The sequence below is a fragment of the Leopardus geoffroyi genome, chromosome B2, assembly GCF_018350155.1.
Source record: "Leopardus geoffroyi isolate Oge1 chromosome B2, O.geoffroyi_Oge1_pat1.0, whole genome shotgun sequence".
Taxonomy (NCBI): Eukaryota; Metazoa; Chordata; class Mammalia; order Carnivora; family Felidae; genus Leopardus; species Leopardus geoffroyi.
In genome coordinates, this window is record NC_059332.1 from 17350772 (window position 1) to 17371535 (window position 20764).

Sequence of the window (20764 nt, forward strand, 5' to 3'; positions counted from 1 at the left end):
TGCTTCGTGTCAACTTATAGTGGAATTCTTTAGAGTCTATTAAGTCCATAAAACGACAAAACCCTGATTTGGTTGGCCTTAACATAGCCGAATGTTTGCCTCCAGGCAGCCTAGAAAGGAGTTTATGCCACTCTGCAGAATGCCATTGCAATGATAATTTAAAGATCACCTCTCTTTCTCAAAAGAGCAAGCAGTACCGATGAGAGCTAGATTTCTCACCTGCCCCTAAACTACATATCGCCCCCAGTGTATGAAAAAAAAAAAAAAAGACACAGAGAGGAAATGAACTGAGACAACATCACTTGCAGCAACCGGAAGGAAAAACACGCACAAACCCTGTTCACAGTCTATGTGTGTGGTTGCTCAGTAGGGAAATGCTTGCAGCTGCCTTTAGAAGCGAATCTGGTGGCCGGGGCAAGACACAAGCATCGGGATGAGGCAGGACTGAGCTCCCAGCTCCCACCTGCGTGACTGGGGAGAGGGAGAGAATACCAGTGAGACCAGACGATCCAGCAGCAGTGGCTCTGCCCTGGGTAAGTTCTCAGACACTTGTTGTGGCCTGACGGGGGGTGGGACTCACTCAGACTCTGACTTCCTGAGTTGGTATCAGACATCTGTTAGTGTTCCCCGCTGTTGACACCCCTGAACTGGAGCTGAGAGGGCCTCAACACGTCCCAAAGGTGGAAAGAGGGACTCCAGGATTCTTTCCAGTCGACCCGCAGGCACTGGCTTTAAAGCAACCTGAAACCTACATGATTCTATTTTTGAAATCATCGTGGGGAGGTGCTTCCGGGTGTGTAAGCTGGATGGCTCCTCCCCCTTGCTGCCCTCCGCAGAGAGCATACCTGTGATAACCTTGAGCTTGGCTTCTCCTAACTTATTTCAATACTTCAAAGTGTGGGCTGTCACTTGCACATTGTGATGGACTAAAATCATTCATAATGTCATTTTCAGTCCCTCTGGGACTCAGCGTGGAGGGGTAGGAAATGGTGATTGGGGATTGGACTCAGGGTTGATTGGCTCTGCAGAGAACTGGCCATCAGCATCATCTCTAAGGGGTTGGGGACAAACCACACTATGTTCTACCTGTTCGCACTGGGCCACCTCAACTTCTCCATCCTTTCTTTATTCTGTATTTACTAATTCCCTTGAGTCATTCATTCATTCGGTAGCGTTTCTTCCACAAAGGATATGAGGCACCTTTTCATCTTGCTGAAATCATTTCAAAATGAAAAACACGGACGACTTTCAAGGGAATGCCATTCGAAAAGCGTTGCATGTTGTTCAAAGCTGTGTGGACGTCGGCGGGCTGGTTTTCTGCCCTGTGTGCCCATGATGAGAGCTGAGGGTGTGTGCTCTGGTCTTCTTAACCCCTGTTTGAGGAGCTTCTCCCCCCCCCCCCGCCCCCAGAGAGTTGGTTCCCACCAGAAGTGGGTGTGAAGAGCCCATGACAGGACCCTGGGAACAAGTCAAGTGATTTTCCTCCTTGTTTCTACTTCCTTCCAGTTTGGGATAAATTCCTTCCAATCTGCAAGGACATCCTTGTTTTAAGAATGGGGCAAAGTGGAGCAGTGGAAAGGGCGGGATGAGAAATCAGCTTTGGGTTGGAGCTCCACCATTTCTCATTAATTAGTTCATTCATGGGGCAGCTGCTTTTAAGTCAAAACTTACATAAGATGAAGGAAAACGGACATTGCCCTGCTTCCAAAAAGTTTAAGGCGCAGGGGAGAAGCAGATGTTAATTACTAATTACACAAATGCGATAAGGATCACAACATATTGTGGGGGAAGCTGATCTCGTCTGGGAGGCAGGGTGGTTTCTAGAAAGAAAATGAGACTAGAATTGAAAAAAAGGCGTAGGAGTTCACAAGGCTATGCTCCAGGCAGAGAGAACAGCAGAGACCGTTTCCTGAGGTAGGAGACCACAGAATTATCTGGCAAAATCAAGGCCAGTGCAGCGGGAGGCGAGGGGATAGTGGGTCAAATTAGCCCAAAGTGCAGCATGAAAGATGCTGCTTATTCTAAAAGCCACGGAGAAGGTAGAGGGGTCCTCCACGGCTGTTAGAATAGGTGTGGAGGACGGATGGAAAGGGACCACATCTAGAGACAGGGAGACCGATCAGAAGGTGGAGAAAGTCAGCCAGGCAAGTGTGTCTACGTGAATACAGACAAGAGTGGTCGCAGTGGAGACAGAATTACACAAATTTAAAAGTCAGCTAGAAAGGAAAATCAACGGCACTTGGTGGTGGACAGAAAAGGAGAGCGAGGGGGGAAGGGTCAGAGATGACCCCCCAGTTTCCCGGTTTGTACATTCAAACGGACCTTGATGCTGTCATAGCCAGTCACTGAGACTGGGGAAGCTGGTGGGGACCAGGCTTGGGTTGGTTCAGTTCTAGAATTGATCCAAATGCAGATGTCAGTCAGGCATTTGACACTGGCCAATATCTAGAGCTCAGGGGAGAGGTCTCGGGATCCTTGGCATAGATTTGGTAATTGCAACCATGATTGTGGGTGATACATGCTTGAGGGAAAGTATCAAATGGGAAAGGAGAGCGTGGCTTAGAATCGAATCTCAAGAAATCCTAACCTTTATTTTATTTTAATGTTTGTTTTTGAGAGAGAGAGAGAGAGAGAGAAGGAACATGAGTGGGAGAGGGGCAGAGAGAAAGCTGGCAGCCTGGAGCCCAACATGGGGCTGGAACTTAGGAACCACCAGATCATGACCTGAGCCGAAGTCGGATGCTTAACCGACTGAGCCACCCAGGCGCCCCAAGAAATTCTAACATTTAAATAGAGGTAGGGGATGGGGTGCCTGGGTGGCCCAGTCGGTTAAGCATCCGACTTTGGCTCACGTCATGATCTCGCGGTCCATGAGTTCAAGCCCCGCGCCGGGCTCTGTGCTGACAGCTCAGAGCCTGGAGCCTGCTTCAGATTCTGTGTCTTCCTCTCTCTCTCTGACCTTCCCCTACTCGTGCTCCATCCCTCTCTCTCAATAAGTAAATAAATGTTAAAAAAGTTTTTTTAATAAGTAAATAAATAAATAAATAAATAGAAGTTAGAGGAGAAGGAGCCCCCGCAAGAAGACTAGCGCAGTTCCTTGAAAAGAGAAATGCAAAATTGTCACGTGACCCAGCAATTCTGCTCCTAGTTAAACATCCAAGAGAACTGAAGACAGGGACTCAAATATGTACATGGGTGCACACTTTCCTAGCAGCACTATTCACAACAGCCTGAGATGGCAAGCAGCTTAAATGTCCATCAGCAGATGAGTGGAGAGACAAATTGTGGTATGTCCATACGCAATGGAATATTATGCAGCCACCAAAGAAAAAATGAACTACTAATACATCCCACAGCAGGGTTAAGTCTCAAAGGCACTGTGTAAAGTGAAAGACACCAGGCACAAGAAGTACTTGATTCCATTTATATGAAATACCCAGAATGGGTAAGTCAGTAGAGACAGAATGCAGGTTGGTGGCTACCAGTGGCTATTACTGAGTAGGAGATTTCCTGTGGGGGTGATAAAAATATTTTGGAGCCAGATGCAGGTGGTGTTAGCACAGCATTGTGACCATATTGAACGCCGCTGAATTGTCCTCTTGCAAATGTCTAATGTATGTCATGTGAATTTCACCTCGACGTTAAAAAAGAAGACGACCGGGAAGGCGTAACCAGGGGTGTAGAACACAAGCTGCCTGACTTTGGGCAAATGATGCCTAAAATGATAGAGCCTCTTTCTCTGTATGTAAATGAGGGGAAAGAGCCCTCTTGGAATGCTGTGGTATGGGTCAAGCATGACACGTTTTTGAAGTTTCTAGCAGAGGAAGGGTGGAGTGAAAACAGTTTCCTACCTACATCCTTTGGGCCTCATCGGGACTGAGCTAACTTCTAACAGCCTGAGTCTTTATCTCAGGACCTGAGAGCTTTCTCCAAGCCAAGTAGGGCCACTGTAATTGCTTAAAGGCAAATGAAAAGGCCCAGAATCCAACCCTCGAGTGGGCCGTAAACATCCCAGCTCCCTCAGGCCTGAGTGGAATAACTCTAAGACACACGTTTTACCGATTCCCTAAAGTTTCCACGTGAACTTAAGCTCAGTTGCCACAGGGGTAGCCGGCTTGATAACTGACCTTTTATGTGCCGTCCCTTCTCACGACTCTTCCCTGGCTTCCTGCCCTCCAGCAAGGTGTCCTGGGATCATCGGTTAAACTACCCACGCTTGAGGGGGCCTGGGTGGCTCAGTCAGTTAAGCATCTTGGTTTGGGCTCAGGTCCTGATCTCCTGGTTTCATGAGTTTGAGCCCGGTGTCAGGCTCTGTGCTGGCAGTAAGGAGCCTGCTTGGGATTCTCTCTCTCCTTCTCTTTCTTTTCATCCCCAACTTGCACTGTCTCTGTCTCTCTCAGGACAAATAAGTAAACTTTAAAAGTAAACAAACAAACAAAGTACATGCACTCGAATATGAGTCAGGGTCTGCTTCTGGGGAAATTCAAGCTGCTACACAGCCCTGTGCATACTCAGGTCATGTCACCCACTGTTCCCCGTTTACTTGGGCATCCGCATTTTGATATCCCTCATATCTATTCAGGGCCATATGGAGGACATCCTCCTCAGCCCCTTATGAGATCCTGCTTAGAGAAAGGACCCAGGTACACGGGGAGAGATCCTTTATTTTTTTTAAAGAGCTTATTTTTAGGGCACCTGGGTGGCTTAGTCGGTTGAGCGTCTGACTTCTGTTCAGGTCATGATCTTGCAATTCATGAGTTCGAGCCCCGCGTTGGGCTCGGTGCTGACAGCTCAGAGCCTGGAGCCTGCTTCCGATACTGTGCCTCCTTCTCTCTCTGCCCCTCCCCTGCTCTCTCTCTCTCTCTCAAAAATAAATAAACATTAAAAAGTAATGAAAATAGTTTATTTTTAAGTAATCCCTATGTCCAACATGGGGCTCCGGCTCACAACCCCGAGATCAAGAGTCACATGCTCTTCCAATGGAGCCAGCCAGGCGCCCCAGGGAGAGTTCCTTTAGACGTAACATGTTCTGTGCAAAACTGTATCACACCTTACTCCAAATACCCTCCATTTTCCTCCCACTTATCTGTCTCCTGGCAACTCCTTTGATCAAAGTTTCCAAACTGTGGGGCACCACAGGATATACACAATACACAGATATAGCATATAATCATGCTGTCACTAGACCTTGCCACAGAAAACTTTTCCATTTTCACTCTCCTGATCGTTTGAGATTGGCCTGATCTTAACATTCTCTAACCATTGGCCATTTACCTTTTTAACAAGGAGAAAGGGAGCCTTGGACTATGAGCCATCAGCAGTCAACGAGAGCCAGCTAAAATTCACCAGCATAATTTTGTTTTCCTGCATCTGTTTTCCATGATTACCTTCTATTAACTGTAGCGGCACTGGCTATTCACCTGCAGGAGTGGTATAAACTTTCTTTTAGTATAAGTAAATATCTTCAAGTTAAAAAAAAAAAAAGTGAGTCGATTGAAAGGAAAAAAAAATCATGTTACTAATTGTGCTGGGAGCACAACTGATATGGTAGACACCGGGAGGCAGGACTTTGAGAGAAGACTGGCAGAGCTTCATTAGAGTGGGAGCTCCTCAAGGCCACAGCTGAGTCTCATTCCACCCAGCACCTGCCATGTGTGCATGCCACAGGGCCACGAATGACAGGGACGTCCTAGGCTGGGGTGTCCAAGCCACCCTTTGCTGCAGACTGTTTTGATCATTCAAATCAACACTGCACCCACGATAGCTCCCAAATATCCAGGCAGTGATGATAGCTTGAAATTGACACCCTTCCCGGCTCCATTACATGGTGGTTCTGCCCTAAGGAAGCATCCTGGGGAGTCAGAAGTAAGTCAAGCAATGGTGAAGGGAGGTAACGAGTGAAGGTATCAGTACATCCACAATTCTTTTTCACCTTCGGTTCCGACTGGAAGCTTTGGTTAACGGAGGTCTATAACTCCGCTAACGTTCTCTTTGATTTTTATAAGCAGCTGTTATCCCCCAAGCCCCTCCCTTCGTTTTCCAAGGAAGATGATAAATGAGGATTAATAATCTGCACAAATTTCACTTTAGGAAAAATTTTTAGGTATTGGAAAACATTTCATACTACAAAGAAGCATATGTTACGCGTGCCTACCTTCTAAATAGTAATAGAAATAAACCTTACCAACCCTTGAGGCCTGATTCATGCCCCCAGCCAATTGTATCAGTTTCTACCCATGCCCCCCACAAAGGGAACTGCTCTCTTAAATTTTGTGTTAATCATTCTCCCTTACTTTTCTTTTTAGATATGCCTCATATGTCTATAGGTACAGATATATCATATGTGGACTATAAGTTATGTCTAAATTTATTTATATAAAAATTAATTAATATGTAATTTATGTGTATTGTATATGCTGTTTATTTTTTTCCTGTTTGTTAACTTTAAGCAAATATGATCATACCATATATATCCTTCCATAACTGGAACGTATTGGCTCAACATTGTTTCTGAAGGTTAATCCACATCGATGCAAATAGGTGTTGACGAGTTATTTTGATGGCTGTATAGCCTGCTATCAAGTGGACATATGACAGTCTATTTATCATTTCTCCCCATTGACAGTGCTAGGTAATTGCCACTGATGAAGGCTCAGGGTGTAATTTCAGGAATGCTCCCCAGATCTCTCCCTCTCTCATGCACAAAACACTACCAGCAGAGGCGTGAGGCTGGCTTCATGCTAGAAACAGGCTTCCACTGGAGGTAAGAGGTAAATGAATTAGGGAACCGAGAGCCAGAAGGAAAAAGACATCAAAGGAGAGGAGGGGCCTTAAAGGGGAAGGAAGAAAGAGATAAAAATGACTCCCAGAGAGAAAACCTACTCCCAGGGGTGGACTGTGCTTCCTGCGGGCACATTAAGGAAGGCTTTCACTCTCAATGTCCACTTCCCCTACCACACAAACCCTCAGTGGGAGGGTCTATGTGAATATGGACTCTACCGAAGCATCCTCCCTCGGGTCCACAGATAGACTCCGTGACTGCTAATCTCATTGCTTGATCCCCAAGAGAACCAGATTTCATGTCGTGCTCCCCTAGAGGCTTCCAGCTGATGTAGTTTTCGATGTGTCTTTTCCTTAGCCTTATGGAGGGACCAATTATCTGCCACACATCAAGTGGTACCGTGTCCGTGAACCTTTTGTAACCTTTTGGCTAGTTTCCATGACGGAAATTCCCCACCCACAGCTTCACTCTAAAGAGTGGAAATATTTAGAGGAAGTGATACTATTAATGTCTCAGCATCGCCCTGGGAAGTATTTTCCCCTAAAATTACAGTAGTAGATCGGTGCCTCCCATAACACCATCACAACACAGCTTTGACAAGTACAATGTTCTCTTGGCACCTGTTTCTCTAGAGAGATGTACAGGTGCTTTGCATCACAAGAGAAATGAAACTTTGAGGAGGCAACGCTCTCTGGTCCTCCACCAGAGTGGAGAAATTAAGGTCAAAAGCTGTAGGAGGTGGGGAGACACCTGGGTGGCTTAGCCAGTTGAGCATCCAACTCTTGAGTTTTGGCTCAGGCCATGATCCCAGGATCCTATGATGGTGGGATTGAGGCCCATGTCGGGCTCTGCGCTGAACATGGTGCCTGCTTAAGACTCTCTTTCTCTCCCTCTGCCCCCCTCTCCCACTTGGGCACTCTCTCTCTCTATCTCTCTCTCTCAAATTAAAAAAAAAAAAGCGAGCTATCTGGGTTGTGTCACTGGTCTGGCTTTGGCGGCTGTGGGGCCTCGGTGAGTGAGAATGATTCTTGGTAAATAGCATGTGTTGAGTGATTCATTGAGAGAGTAAATGAGTAAGGCATACTGAATTAGCCAGGGTTCTTTAGACAAGCAGAACCAATAGCATGTGAGTATATGTGTAACGATACAGAGAGCTTTCTTTTAAGGAATCGGCTTATGCTTCTATTGAAGCTGGCAAGTTCCTCGGAGACCCGAGGAAGAGGTGATGTTGCAGCTGAGTGTGAAGGCAGAGTTGGCTGGCAGAATTCTTCCTCAGGGGCAATCAGTCTTTTTCTCTTAAGGCTTTCAACTGATTAGATGAGGCTCACCCACATCATAGAGGGCTATCTGCTTTCCTCAGAGTCAACTAATTTAAATTTTCATCTTACCTGACTAGTAACTTCATAGAAACATCTAGAATAATGTTTGATCAAATATGGGGATCTCTTGGCTTGGCCAAGTTGACACATAAAATTAGCAATCACAGATACCATATCTCATTTCAGAAAATCAGTTAGTTATTTGCTCAACATTAGTGAAGGGCCCCCTATGGGCGGACACTGTGCTGGGTACTGAGGACTCAACAATGAAGCTAAGTAGAAAAATCCCCATCTTTAAGGAAATCATGCAGAAGAGATGCCCAAGGAATTAAAATCCCTTATAAGATTTATGCCTACAAGAAGCACTACAAATACAACATGAGCCAATCAAATCCAATTTACTTGATAATACGGTACTGGGATATAATAAGGTTGTGTCTTCATGGAATTCCTGGTTGAGGAGGGACCTCAGATGTAAATTATAGAACGACCATAAACACATTTCAACAATCACACACAGCATGCTATCCTTTGTACAGCTTTCCAAAGTACATATAATTCAGTTATAAATGACAGTGAGGATTAACAAATTGCATACAGTTGTATTTAAAATAAAGTGACCGAACTATTTTGTACATAGTTTTTTTTTTTCATATTTCTCTATTTTTATGGCAAGATGGATAAAAGAACCACTTAATAAAGGTGTTATGATTTGAGAAGCACTGATTTGGAAAGGCTCAGCTAGGACTGTTTGATGATATTCCTTTGGTTGTTTGCTTTAAGTTATTTACTTTATTGGCCTCTGTTTTCATTGCACTCTTGGTATTTTGTCTGAAGCAAGGGCAGTTATTAGAAATCAAGGGATTAGTTCATTTTATTTAGAGCTGAGAATCCATTTTTTAATTAAAAGGTTTTTTAATTGTTGGTTTATTTTAAGAGAGAGAGAGAGAGCAAGTGGGGGAAGGACAGAGAAAGAGAGAAAGAGAGAGAATCCCAAGCAGGCACCCCGCTGTCAACACAGAGCCTGATGCAGGGCTCGATCCCACGAACCATGAGATCATGACCTGAGCAGAAATCAAGAGTCAGACACTCAACTTCCTGAGCCCCCAGTCTCCCTGAGAATCCATTTTTTTTTTTAAAGTGATGAGGTTATCTGTGCCTGCTTGCTAAGTGCTGTATGTGGCTCTGGGCCTATGAGCCTAGGCATAACTTACACTCTAAGAACATTGGTATTTTACTGGGATATTCGAGGGCCACAAGCTAGGGATTATAACGCTATCCAAGTATCCTTGTGCTCTTTCCAGCCCTTACCAAAAACTTTGATTGGTATACTTCAGACAGTGGAGTTTTACTGAAGAAAGAAAGCATCGTGACACTTTATCACGGATTATCCAGGAAGCTTACCCACAAGTTGAGGAAAAAAACATACATCTGTTTGCAAAGCAAAGACCACACTTAAAAGGCCGCTGAGTGGCCTCCTTAATGTTCCCCTAAAAGGCCAATTATGCACCCGACTCAGGACTTCTGCACTGGAAGGACCTTCTGAGTCTTACTTGCCAGGCTCCCCACTTCCCTCAACAATCAGGTCACACCTTATCACGCTAGTCTTCCCTGACCATTATATATATAATAAATATATATATTTATATATAATATATATAATATATATATTATATATATTATATATTTATATATTTATATATTTATAAATTTATATATGTTTATATATAATAAATATATATTTATATATATTATATATTATATATTTATATACATATAAATATATAATAATAATAAAATATATAATATAATATAACATAATATATAATAATAAATTATATATTGTATATTTATATATATTTATATATTATAAATATATGTTATTTATATATAATAAGTATATATTTATTTATACATATATATATATATATATGCCTCCAACACTCCCGCCATTACCTGCACTTACGGCCACCTGCTATTGTAAATACCTGTATATTTGCTTATTTTGTGTTTACTCCCCTGGACTTAGTTTTTTTTTTTTTTTTTTTTTAAATTTTTTTTTTTTCAACGTTTATTTATTTTTGGGACAGAGAGAGACAGAGCATGAACGGGGGAGGGGCAGAGAGAGAGGGAGACACAGAATCGGAAACAGGCTCCAGGCTCTGAGCCATCAGCCCAGAGCCTGACGCGGGGCTCGGACTCACGGACCGCGAGATCGTGACCTGGCTGAAGTCGGACGCTTAACCGACTGCGCCACCCAGGCGCCCCATCCCCTGGACTTAGTTTTGTTCACTGCTGTGTCTCTGGCATTGATAGGCGCATAAGAATGCATGGATAAACAAAGGAGTGAGTAAGGGAGTGAGTGGATCACCAAGTGAGTGTTAGAGGTCAGTGTCACCATGAAAAAGGAGAGTTCTTTGAGTCAGGAAGCCTGCTCGGGAGAGCTGAGGCTCAGATGGCCGGCCTCACGGAGTGGGAAAGATGTGGAAAAGCATGAGGAGATTGTGAGGGGCAATAAGAGGCGGTCTGAGCAGCGGATCGAGGTGGCTGTGCACCAGGACGCTCCTGGGGGACCTGCAAGCTGGTCCCTTTGACTTGCGTGCAGACAGTGGGAGGGCAGAGGCAGGAGACACCCCCCCTCGCACACTGAAAGAATGGCGGACAGGCCTGGTTGTCCCTGGTGAGGGGCCAGGAGCCCGCCCTCTTGGACTGCGCATGCTGGAGGCAGAGACAGGCTTTTCCTCAGGAAAGCAAATTTGGACCTGTTCCAGTATTTGAATAACAGCCTGATTGAAAAGCAGAGTTCATCTCGATAGAGCAGAGCAAAAAATGTTTTGGGCCTGAGCAGTCTTCAGAGAAAATATGGCTGGCTGCTTGCGTCAGCCATAGGAAAAGTTCAGGAATTGTTTCGTGCGATGCCTTCCTCCAAGCAGGCCGGTGATTGGCCCTCCTGGGTCCCTGCCAGCATGATTTGACAGCGAAATGTCTATCTCACAGTTAAACGAAGTGTTGCGCAGAGAAAAGGGTTTTACATACCTGAGTTAATACCCGCAGCAGTAATATTCCTTAGAGAATATTAGCTTCATTGTTGAATCCTCAGCAGTAATATTCCTTAGAGAAGTGCTGGCCTTATCTCTGTCTTATTTTCTCTCTGCTGAATAATTTATTTCTTAATGGCACGGGAGAGCTACCTGACCCAACGCTCTCTCTTTGACTTCAACCTAGCATGTGTTTCTTCATTTTGCGGGGATTTGAAATGCAGTTGTGCCTGATATCGAAAGTGTGAACACTGTCACAACGTCCATCAGGAGGATCCTCATTATAATTTGGGAATCCACACTTACGGATTACTATGCTTCTGGGATTTTGTGTGTGGTTTGTTGTTGTTGTTGTTGTTGTTTATTTAAGAATTGTTTTTAAGTTTATTTATTTTGAGAGGGGGGCAGGGGGGAGAGGGGGAGGGGGAAAGAGAGAGAATCCCAAGCAAGCTCCCCACTGTCAGCATGGAGCCTGACTCGGGACTCAAACTCAGGAACCATGAGATCACGACCTGAGTTGAAATCAAGAGTCGGATGTTTCACTGACTGAGTCACCCAGGCGTCCCTGTGCTACTGTTAAAAAAGAATAAAGGTGATCTATACCACAAAGATACGAAAAAATGTGGACTAAAATCGAAGCAACAGATACAATAGAGCAGAGAGTATTAGCCTATTTTTAACAAAATGAGGATTATTAGCTATCTTCTTGTAAACAACAACAACAACAACAACAACAAACAAAAGGGATCATCAGAGTTCAGGACATGGGCAGATCCAGGAGACTGGATAACCAGTGGAATACTTAAGAGGGCAGCTCTGGAGCCAATGGCCTGGGTTCGAATCCCACCTCTACCTCCTTCCTGTTGTGTGGCCTTGAAGAGGTTACCACCGTACCTTTCTCTTTCTCCATTTCTCATCTGCAGAAGGGAGGTAAGAGCAGTGATACTTCACTCGGTGGGGTTCTTTTGAGTCAGTACATGGGTTTGAGGGTTCTATGAGTCAATATACGCAAAACACTTAGAGCTGTGTCTGACACATTAAATGCTCAGTATGTACTAAGTATGAGGAAGAAGAGGAGGAGAGAGAATAAGTTTTCATAAAAGAGAAGGGGCCTAAAGAGCGAATAGGGTTCGACAAGAGAAGAATGCCAGAAGAGAAGAGCGTGCAAAAACAAAACCCAAACACTTCTCGGATGAATAAAATAACCCAACTAAATTCATCTCCACCTCTGTAAAGAAGGTCAAAATGATATTTCATTACCTAGATGATAAACATGAGCTCATAGGTATAAGTATTGAGATGAAATATAAGAAGGATATCCTTTGTCCTCGTGGAGATCAGCGTGCATATCAGTCACCAGTCAACAAATATTTATGGATTCCCTACAGCGTGCTGAGCTACGTTGGAAATAGTACCAATAGTCCCTGCCAGCATGAGACTTTGTTCAAGTGGGCTTAAAGTCAGAAAACTACTGGGATGATTTCTTTCATTGTATGTTGATTTGTAACATACCCAAGTGTTTTAGTAGTTACCCCCGTGTGACTCAAATAGAAAAACAAAATCGTTGTATTTACCTCTTTAGAGACATAGACAACCCTTGATTTTCTGGGCTTGTGAGGAATCCCAGGAACTGATAAATGACATAATGTTTATTTTATCTGTAAGTTAAACAGATCGTCATTGCTTTGCCTTCTAAGTTGAAAACCTTACTCCATCTCTTGGGATTCCTAGTTATCCTACATTCCTATCCCCGCTTCTCAACTTGCAAATGGCCCCATAGGCCCAGGGGAGAAGCAACATCCAGGTGACACGCAGGACGTTCTAAGCAGTCCCTTGGTCGTTTAGCTGGGAGACATTGGCAATCACCTCATCACCCTAAACCAGTAAAATAAATGCAGGTGAGTCCCTGAAACACGGAGGCTTCTTTTTTTTTTTTTTTTTTTTTTTTTTTTTTGCTTACTACCCCTGACCACACTTGAGGAGGCATTTTGAGGACCAGGATCCAGGCTTACAAATCTCTGAGGGTACAGACAGGGGGGCCAGGCATTTCAGAGCTCTGCAGGATTTCTTTGCAAGGGGTGCTGTGTGGAAGGTGCCAAACAGCTAGTGGCTAAATTTAAGAAATTGCAGTAATTAATTGGTCCAAAGGGGTATCACTCACTCTCAGGATTGCACTGCCAAGAATTGAGCTGGGGAGTTTGGTCTCCAGAGAAGAGTTAAAGATCAGACAGGAACCATTACAAAAATTTCCACTGAAAAATAAGTTCCTTGTAAGAGAAGCTGACAGGCTTACTAATTGCAGCTTACTCTGAACTTAATGAGTCTGTATGCGGCATTTTTGAAGAGAGCACAGTGTTTGAATGATGGGGAGCAGAGTGGGGGGGATGGGGGGTGGGGTGGGGGAGGGGGGTGAAGGGCTCCGAGCAGATGAATCTGAATCTAACAGGCATGATGAATGCCTTAGAATAATGATCCATTTTAGAGTGAGCTGCATTGGGAAGTGACGCAACTTTGCTTTCTCCAAGATTCGTACCAACAGCAAAGATTGATAAAACACATTTGTGCTGCTATGTGTTTTAGAAGTTCAACCACATAATAACTGTAGCAGGCACATCACACTGTGCTGCTTAAATCTCAAACATTGCCTTGATGTAGGATGATCACAATAGAAAGGAATGTTATTTTTATCCAGCCATTGGTGAGGGTGTTGACTTCCTTAATCCAAGAAACTAAATCACTGGCCACTCCAGAGACTCTGACCTAAGTCTTCATTGATGCCCAATCACCTTTTAGACCGCTGCGTGTGGCTTTTAGCAGACCAACCCAGGAGGAAGGATTAAGCTGCTACAATGAGGAAAAGTTAATATTTTGATTGGTCATACAACTGAGTTTATTGCAATACCCTTTCCATTTGTAATTTAGCATTAAAAGGCTCTACGCTTGAGGTAACTTACCCTCCTTTCTGAATGCTCAATACAATGAAAACTAGGTTTTTATTTCACATTTGATTTTTCTCTTCAGTCTTGGTGATAGCTAACGTTATCGGAGTGAAACATTCATAGCTAACATTTAGGTACTAATTTACAGTTCAGTCAGCACATTGACCCACATCATCTTACCCAATGTCTACTGGCGTCCTGGGAGCATTATTATATCCCCCACTCTACCAATGATGAAACTGAAATAGAGATAGAATCAATGAGGTAACTCATGTAAACTTGGGCAGGTTGAGCACCAGATATAGCTAGGACTGAAACTCGGGTTTTTTCACTGAGTCATTGGCTTAAAAGAGTTTATCCAATGACCAGGCAACTCTTCCCAGTGGATCCTGACAGTGTACTTGCCTTTGGTGTGAGGACATTGATTTTTCTTAGATGAAAATACACTTTATTTCAAGATAGGAGGTTTTGGTCTTTATTTACAGCTCTTCCATATTGCTTACATCCTGCTGACCAGCAAGGGCCAAGATTTCCCATGGGAACGTCTGCTGTACAGGTAGGTCCCATCTCCTTCTTTTGGCACTCGTTGTGACCAAGTCCTCTTTCCAGCTATCTAATATTCGTGGGCTCCTTCCTATTTTACTTTGTCAAAACGTGCTCACAGGGAAGGATTTGATCTCACTGATTCGGCATCGCCAGGCCACTGCTCACCCACCATTTACACTGTAAGTCATATTTCTTCCTACGAAATAGGAAGTTTGTTTCCCTACTGAAAGGGATTCGGAGGAGATGGAGAAGATGAGGTTTTACATCAAGGGCATCTTCCATTACCGTCCAAAATCTGCCATGTAGGTGTAGTGAGCTTTAGCCAACTCAGCTCTAACTAGGACATCTGGATCTATCGACTAGGGCAACACAGCAAGTTGCCATACATTCGCTCTGACATATAGCCAACAGGCATTGAACAGAAAGAGTGGTTTTTCTTTAAAAGCAGTGCAAGAATAAGTCTGTGGAATGCTAGGGTCATTCCGTTTCCTCAAGTGGAAAGAGACTGGATATTTCTACATTAACTAGGGGGGTTGAAACGTAGGAAGGGGTGATTGAGAAATAATTTTAGCAACCAGAATGTTAGGTATTCTGCTGCAAGACAATGTGTTCCCGTCTGGGGGACGGGTGGTAGAAAATAGGGTGACCATGATGAAAGGGGCTCAACCCAAGCTGCCCAGCCCCTCTCTCCTTCTTTTGCTTCAGTTCTCCTAAACACCCAGCCAGCTCTGCTGAATTTATCACCACAGTGTCCATCCCCTCCGTGCTGGACCCAAGGAGAGAGAAGAGGCAAGGGAAGAGGAGAGAAAGCATAGAGGCTCCATTTGGCATATAAAGCAAAAGCCTTGTTATAAACATTTTTGTCTAAAAAATAGTCATTGGGTCACCTGGATGGCTCAGTTGGTCAAGGGTCTGACTTTGGCTCTGGTCGTGATCTTGCAGTTTGCGAGTTCAAGCCCTACATCGGGATGTCTGTTGTCAGCACAGAGCCTGCTTCGGATTCTCTGTATCCCTCTCTCTCTGCCCCCTCCCTGGTTTGTGCTCTCTCTCCCTCTCTCTCTTTCTCTTTGTCTCTCTCTCTCAAAAATAGAATAAACATTTTAAAAGATAGTCATGGAGTTGCATACCATTCCCCTTCCTTTTCCCTCCTCATGGATGTTTCCATTTCTTGGAGACATTCTATGTGTCATTGAGCTGTGGGAAACGTATGGTAGCTTTCCTGGGTAGCGGGCAGAAGAGATAGAGGGCTTGGTGCCTCATAATATGATATAGTTTCATTGAGCATTTAGTATGTTCTGAGCAAACATATCTCCTTTGACTCGCAATCCACCAATGAGGGAAGTATTATTATTGTAAGTTTAGAGGCTCCCCAGGAGGAAACAAGGGCTCTGTAGCTATCCTGCCTGTCTTCAAACCCTGATGGTGCCATGTGCCTGCTGTGTGACCTTAAGATGTTTGCTTAAACTCTCCATGAAACCGCCTCCTCACCTTTAAAACTGAGATGATAATAATGTCACACACGTGTGCCATGGATCCCCAAGCCCACCCCGTGTGATGACTCACTAGGGGGACTCAGAGGACTCAGCATATAGTCATATCCACAGCTAAGACCTGTTATGCCCAATGGAATCAATCTGAAATAAGCAAAGGGAAAAGTACATGGGGCAAAGTCCAGAGGAAACCAGGTACAAGCTACCAAGAATCCTTTCCCAGAGGAGTCACACGGGATAGGCTTAATTCCTCCAGCAATGAGTCACGACAGGTATGAAATGGTGTCTACCAGGGAAGCTCATCAGAGACTCAAGGCTAGAGTTTTGATTGAGGGCTGGCCACTTAGGCATTCTCTGTCTGGAACATAGCAGAATTTCAAACCCCAGAAAGGGGAGCAGGTGTTAACACAAACCACATTGTTTTTACCAACAGCTACAGTAAGTCATTCTTATCAGGGAATGGTGGAAACCTTCCTGAAATCCAAGTTCCCAGATGCGAGCCAAAGGCCAACCTTTCCAACAGGGCTTTCTAAGGATAGCAGCCCCAGACCTGCTGTGTTAAGTCTTCTCTGCACATCATCTCATTGGATTGTTGTGAATTTAGATGAAGTAAAATACATTCAGTGCTTACAACAGTGTCTTTTTTTTAGTTTATTTATTTTAGAGATAAGTGAGTGGAGGAGGGGCAGACAGAGAGAGAGAGAGGGAGAGAGAGAAACCTAAGCCAGCTCCCCACTGCCAGTGAGGAGCCCAACGCAGGGCTCGAACTCACAAATCTTGAGATCATGACCTGAGCTGAAGTCAAGAGTCAGACATTTAACCTACAGAGCCACCCAGGTGCCCCACAACTGTCTTATACTTGGGAAGCCCTAAACATTTTTTAGCCATGACTATTAAATGGAAAAAAAAGTTGCTAAGATTTAGAATGACTATGAAACCAAGATTATTCCATTAGGAATCTTAATTCACTTCTACCCGACCAGAAAACACTCATGCATTTATTCACGTCACACTAGCATAAGCCAAAGCGTATCCTTCAAACCCCAGCTAGAAATGGGGGTGGTATAAGTTCCTCCCTTCTCAGGCCCACAGAAGCTGGAGCCTTGAAGTGTAGCTGACTGTTTGGAAGAAATAATTTCCTCAAAATACACACAATGCCACACTATGATGCGGAGCCCTTCTTGGTCAAACATACTCCTAGAGTCTAGTACTTTAATGTCCCAAACGAGCATAGTTTGGACTTACCACAGCCCTTTCCTCCTACTCAATTCCCTATGCTTTGTTGATGTCCCTCATTTTTTCAGGATATGTATTCTTAAAGCTCCAAGAATTTTCTTTCATGACCTCTAGATGGTGAATCTTCACATGATAATTGAAGTCATCCAATTGTACATCGTTTTCAGGCTTACACAAATCCTGGCAAAGCAACTTCCCCTGCCTACCCCCTCCCAGGGCTAAGCAATTGATCACGACACTACATCACAGAATTGCCTCTACCTCATCTTTCCCCAGGTTTTCATGTCTTTGGCTCTGCAAATGGGATGAGCAGGAGAGTATCCCACAGGTGGCTGTGAATGCAGTGTAACAGCTGTGGCACAAGTTAATTCAGCTGAACTAGAGAAACCTCTGTATTGAAACAGAGTCTCTCGATTGAGAGGGAAATTTTAGTCAAAAAAAGGATTTGGAAATTGGTCAGGGCTAGCTGAATCCTTTGAATTTTGCCTCAATAGTTAGATTCTATGACAGAAACTTTGTAAGGAAGGAATTTTCGGTTAAAAAAGTGCACTATCAATGGTGATTGCCATATCATCAGAGAGTATGATGAAACCAAGAGTCTTGGCACAGTAGTTTATTTCAACACTGGGACAGTTGTTATGCATCTGTCTCGTCCAATAAATGAAGCTTTTGTAAATGTCTTAGTCATTTCTGTCCCTTATAAAGCTTTGCACAGAATTTATACATAGTGAATGGTCAGTGAAGATCTGTTCCTTTAACATTCAATTCCTAGTGTATTGCTATTAATAAAAGAGGTTCACCTTTGACTTGGTGGTTTATGACATGTCCCAAGTGTGTAGGTGTGTATTTCCTGGATGATTATCATCAGCCCAGTGCGAAATTTTGACATCTCCACAATCTCTCCCTCCAGTGAGAAAAGCAAGCAAGAGAAAGAAACTAAAATGAAAGAATAACGTGACCCGGGTTGTTCAGTTTCATAATTTGAAGAATAAATCATGGGACCCAGAAAAAAAGAAGTAAAGCTCAGAGAACATAGAGGTCAAAGTATTCATTGCAGCTCTGGTTGCTAGTAGCTAGGCCCAAGGGTGCCTTAAGACAGGCAAGGACTTAAGACAGGCAGAGAAGAAGGGAGACCTAGAGCACAAAAGCAGGAAGAGAGATGAAATGGGAGGCTGTTAGCATACGACCATCCATCAAGACTTCATTTTTCTTCCTATATAGTCTCCCAACTATCCCCTGAATATCTGTGTCTTCACCATTGTCCAGACTAATTTCCGCTTTCTACCCATGTACCAGACTTACCTCAGATACTCCTTCTTTCTTAACATCTTTTCTTGAATGTTCCAGCCCCTAACCCCCAGTGCTTTCTCCCTCCTTCAAATGTACAGCTTCCCTTGCCACACTTCTTAGGCTTCTTAGGGCCACACTTCTCAGATATTAGATATTGCTTCTTAGGGCCACACTTAGATTACGTATAATCTATTATACATACATTAGACATGTATGAATATATAATTAGATCATATATATGCATGAATGCATATATGCATGAATGCATATATGCATGTATGCATATATAATTAGCTCATATATAATTATCGGTGGAGATTATATATTTATATATAAACATATTTTTAAACATTTATATATAACTATATTTTTATATAGTTACATATAAATATTCTTATATATTTATATATAACTATATTTTTATATATTTATGTCACATATATGCATATATAATTAGATCATATATAATTATCAGTGGAGATGATATAAAAATTTATATATATAAATTTTTTTGCTACACTTCGAGGTTTCTTTTTTTAATAGCAACAAAAGATTCTTTCCTTAATAAAATCTTTTCATATAATTGACATTATGAATCTTTGACTATAACATTTAATTATCACATATGAAACAAAGTACCTCACTTTTACATCATTAATTGTTTATAGTGATTTAAAACATGATGGGTTTTTTTTCCTTGTTTTTAGATTTGGAAATTTCTTTTTTTTTTTTTTTTTTTTTAAATGGCCTATGTACTTCTCATCATCTATTCAGCAACCGATCTGGTCTTCAAAGCATGGTTCAAGGTTTTCAAATTTTTTTTTTTCAACGTTTATTTATTTTTGAGACAGAGAGAGACAGAGCATGAACGGGGGAGGGGCAGAGAGAGAGGGAGACACAGAATCAGAAACAGGCTCCAGGCTCTGAGCCATCAGCCCAGAGTCCGACGCGGGGCTCGAACTCACGGACCGCAAGATCGTGACCTGGCTGAAGTCGGACGCTTAACCGACTGCGCCACCCAGGCGCCCCTGGAAATTTCTTTTTAATTGAGGTATAGTTGACACACAATGTTCCCCTAAGTTTCTTAACAAAAACTGACAGGTTTTTTTTTTCTTTCTCAGCAGCAACACGCATTTCTTAACCATCTGCTGTGAAGAGGGTAAAAAGAGGGCACCATCTAAGGTTTGATCAGACTTTAACCAGGATCCCCTCTCCTCCAATTCCTACCTCAATGGTACTGCCGTCCAAGCACAAAAGTTTCCTTTAGCAAAACCCAAAACCAAGCTTGCTAAAGGTGGTTTGCTTTTTTCCAGACCAAGAAGCTTGATTCGGGAGATCATGCCTCCACTTTCATTGAATAAGGCTTGAGTACCCCAAAAGTAAATGGCACTAAGAAAAAGTGCCTCATGTGCGTACACACAAACGAGCTTACCCATCAGTAGGATTTGGCCAGTCTCTTGACTTTGAGTGGGAAACTGTGCTGTGTACCCTTTCTCTTCCTGCCATACTGCCCTCCTGTTGTGAAGATGTCAGCTTCTCACAAAAGATCCACGTAGGCATGGGGTGGTACCCCTTCCTGGCTAAGCAGTGACCACACCATTCTGATTTGTGAGGGTTGTTTCATTTCCTCCTCTTCCCCAGACTCTTGAAATTATTAGCAGACTCTCGATCCTGCTCTCCTTTGGCTGCTATTTTGCTGATATCTGGTGTGCATTGTAGTTTAACCCTTTCTCATATGTCATGCCCTCTTTACCCGGAGTGAAAGGTTTCTTTTGCGTGATGTCTCCTTAATCTATCCATACTTCTCTGTTGGGTGGCACTGGAGACTGAAGCTTCTTCCAACAGCAGTTCCCAGGAACCAGAGAACTTGGAGCTGGGAAGGACTACTGTTGCCCTGCTCTGTGACACACTGGCAACTGAAGCCGGCAGAATCCTAGCATGTGATGGGCAGTTTCACTATGAATTTCACACCCATCTCTGCTGATAGAAGAGCATCCTCCCTTTGTTATGATATAGGCAGAAGTTTCAGAAAATTATTTCATAAGGCCTATTCCCCCCCCCCCCATACTGCCTCAAGATGTGGTTTGTCCCTCAGTGGCATGAGACAAGTCTCAGCAGAGTAGGT

General features: G+C 43.5%; 1 protein-coding gene across 1 annotated transcript in view; it reads left to right on the forward strand.

The window, feature by feature from the left end:
- Positions 1–359: 359 nt before the first annotated feature.
- NEDD9 (neural precursor cell expressed, developmentally down-regulated 9) overlaps positions 360–20764 on the forward strand; it is a 186311-nt gene continuing 165906 nt past the window's right edge. Inside the window, exon 1 of the mRNA XM_045497402.1 lies at positions 360–533. The gene's annotated coding sequence lies outside the window, so the exon portion shown is untranslated. The remainder of the gene's footprint in view (positions 534–20764) is intronic.